The sequence below is a fragment of the Myotis myotis genome, unplaced genomic scaffold, assembly GCF_014108235.1.
Source record: "Myotis myotis isolate mMyoMyo1 unplaced genomic scaffold, mMyoMyo1.p scaffold_m19_p_3, whole genome shotgun sequence".
NCBI classification, from domain to species: domain Eukaryota; kingdom Metazoa; phylum Chordata; class Mammalia; order Chiroptera; family Vespertilionidae; genus Myotis; species Myotis myotis.
The window spans coordinates 90,042,265-90,045,868 of NW_023416335.1; the positions used below are offsets into that span (position 1 = coordinate 90,042,265).

General features: G+C 56.4%; 1 pseudogene; it reads left to right on the forward strand.

The window, feature by feature from the left end:
• Positions 1-800: 800 nt before the first annotated feature.
• LOC118650484 lies at positions 801-3,604 on the forward strand (annotated as a pseudogene).

A 3,604-nucleotide genomic window follows, 5' to 3' on the forward strand; every position in this document is an offset into this window, starting at 1 on the left:
CTCTTTGCTCTCCACCATTGATTCCCCTTTCAGATCATGAGACCAAGGTCTGAGCCAACCACCACATCCCGTTCCCCTGGTCGCAGTTTTTGGTTCAGGAGTGGGAGCTCGACTCCTGGCTGTCTAATCAGGGTTTCAAGGACTTTTGCGAGGACTCATCTTTTCTGATGGTTTCAAACCAGAGAGATGGGGGTGACAATGCACATTATTTATGCATCTGAGTCTTCACAAGGGCAGGGGTTTTGCTCATATGCTAAGGCCACTCACTGCCTGGAACATAGACGTATGGATACGTATTTGCTACATAATATATTTTTGAGCCCCTGTATCCCGTCATGCCTGACACCCACACTTAAGGGGAGGGGACACAGTCACACCACACGAGGAAGGTGAAAACCATGGGGAGAAACTGAGGAGAGAACTGGTGACCTGAGAGGTCCATGCCTTGCCCAGGATCACAGGTGGTCAGAATGCAGAGCCTGAGATAAACCCAGCTGTGTGTCCTCAAAGGTGGGGTCCTGGCTGCACCCAGGCTTCCTCAGGGGCTCTGGAAAAGGCTGTGCTGATGGGCTTGTGTATAGACATGAAGATGGTATTGGGGAGATGGTGAGCATTTGGCAGCCTTCACAGGCATTTGGTGAGTATTTGTCTGACCACAACCCACCCAGAGTGGAGGGAGCTGCCTTTGATGGAATGTGCCCCCTCTCCCAACACAGGGTAGAAATAAGACCTCTATGGGGCCTGCAGCTGCAGTTTTGTCAGTGCCCTCGGGCCTGGACACATTGCCTGCCACACTCAACACACAGGTGCCCATGAATTTTTTTTCCACCTGGGAGGTGGAATGCTCCAGCCCCACCTGCGTGCCCAGGCTGTGCAGCCTCACCTTAACCAAGCTGCTCATCAACAAGGAGCTGGAGAAGGAGCTCAGCGCTGTGGTGATCACTGGAAATGCAGGGCTCCAAAAACATCTTGAGGTCTGATGAGATTCTGCTGCCCCCTAGTCGTCAAGTGAAGACCGACCTGGCGCTGACCATCTCCCTGCAGTACCCTCACTCTCTCAAGAAAAAAGGCAACAACTTACAGATCCTGCTGCAGCAGAAGCAGCGCCTTAACAACCAGACCATTCTGGGTTACCGGACACTCGCCATGGGCACTCGCCATGGGCACCATCGACATGGCAGAGGTGATGTAGCGACCCCTCGAGGGTGGCCAGATGCTGAGACTCCATAGCACCAACATGGAGGAATCTGCCCACGTGGCTGAGGTCAGCATCTCCTCCCTGTCCAGCCAGCCCATCGACCCCAAGGACAGCACCCAGCAGGCCGGCCCCAAGGCCACGTCCCAGGTTCATTAGTCGGAGATGGAGTATGAAATCTCAAAACAGCAGGCCAGCCATGATCTCGGGCATGGGCAGGACCAGGACCAGGAGGAGGGGGAGGACTTGGACATGGGAAAAACCAAGAAGCAACATGAAGGAGAAGTAATGCCAATCATGACCAGGCAACAAGCTGCCAACAAGAAAGTTGGGGCGTGGCTGCGCAGGGTGCAAATGTGGAAGGAGGTCCTGGACTCAGAGCAGGAGTCTTCGGAGAATGACCCTGAGGTGGAGGAGGACTTGGATCTGCTGTATGACTCACTAGAGAAATGTGACAGTGGCTCATGAGAGTGTCCTCAGGACCCTGAAGGCCTGGCTGAGGCCATACTTGGAAGACCTGTTCCAGCCCAGCTGTCAGATGGAGAGCTAGAGCACCCACAGTGCCAGCGCCAGGCGGAGCCTCCAGGTCCAACCCACATGCCTGAGAAGACAAGCCCAAGCCACCAAGGAACAGTGTCTCAGACTCGGTGGCCCACAGCACACCCGCCCCAGGGAGCAGCTGGCACAGCCCTGGGTCTCTCAAGAGGCAGAGACCTCTACCCTGGACATGTTCACTCAGAAGTTGCCACCCAGTGGGCGCATCACCAAGACTGAGTCTCTCCTCATCGCTTCCACCAGATCCCAGGGGGAGCACGTTGGCCGCTGGGGCTGGAGCACATCCCTGAAGGAGCGGCAGGTGGCGCAGCCAGGAACAAGCGGGCCAACAGCCTGGACAACAAGCACTGCCCCGACGCCCTGAGCCAGCTGCAGATCCTCAGGGAGACGGTGTACGACCAGCTGAACCACATCTCATCTCTGACAGCCAGCTGCCCCAGAACATCCTCCTCCTCAACGCCTCCGACTGGCAGGGCAGTTCCTGTCTGAGTCCTGCAGCAACACATGCTGCCCGGGCTGTGCACCTGCTCCAAGGCTGAGGTCCAGGCAGCCTTCAGCACCATCATCTCGCGGAAACAAAGATACCGTCTCTATAATTCCCAGCCCCCCAGCCTGTGAAGATCGTGGTGTCAGGGGCACAGCATTACTTCAACGCTGTACTGCGGCTCTTCCTGAAGCTGCTGTCCTACAACCTATTCCTCTCTCCCCCTGGCTGGGCTACATGCACTTCCTGGTCATCCTGCTGGGTTCCTACCTTGTGGCCAGGTACCTGGGCTCCGTGCATTACCGCTACAACAGCTTCATCCAGAACCTGCCCAGGCGGGACCTGTTCTACAAGGAGGCCCAGAGGGCTGTGCAGGACACGCTGCCCATGGTGTTGAGAACCACACAGTGCATCACAGGAGCCAATTGTGTCCACCAACTGCCCATCGTGGAGGCCACACTCACCTACAAACAGAAGAGCCCCAATGAGGAGTCCTTGAACATCATTCCCTTCGTGGGGGTTGTGGAGCTTGGTATTGTGAGACCATTCTGGGTCGCCTCAGGACACTCAGATTATGCGGCCCGCTTGGGCTCTAGAGTGCTGTCGTCCACCCTCCATACGGGTCTGCGGCAAACAAGGAGGCATCACACATCCTTCTCTCCTCCCCGTCAGTGAGAGGAGATGAGTCTTCCCTGAGCCAGGGTGTTGGAGCTGAGCTGATGGGGCTGTGGGTGGGTTCCTGGATGGCAGCCCAGCCCACAGACAGAAAAGGAGACTCTGAGAACAAAGCCCAGGCTCCCGCCAACAACACCCTCCAGTTCCCCTTCCAGTTTCTCCAGGTGAGCAGGCTGCCCAGCAGTGGTGAGGCTGCAGCCACGCCCTCCAGGTCATGGACAAGGAGAACAACAAAAGGTGATGTGTTTTCCCAAGAAAACCAAGGACAAGGAACTGGAGAACCAGAGCCAGTGCCTGGAGGGCATCAGCCGCCTGTTCAGCAGGGCCAAGCACCAGCAGGACACACTGTGGGTCCTTGTTGACGGTGTGGAGTGGAACAGCGTGGAGCTCCCATGTCAAGCACTTCCCCACCTGCATAGTCGGAAGCTCCAACCCCACCTTTGAGCCTGCCCGTCCCCTACCCTTCCCTCTGCCCTGGCCAAGCCCGGGAAGGATGAGCTGCTTTTCTGTTCACATTTCGGTTTAGCACCAAGACAGACTCTGGAAACACAAAGTGTCACCCTTTCAGTGTGAATAAGCTCATAACCTGGAAACTAACGTGGTGGTGCCCACAGGGAGCCCCCAACTGCTCTGCTTATTACCCAGAATGCTCTGGCAAGTGGGAGGTCAACAGTGTTGAGCTGGGCAATCATTGA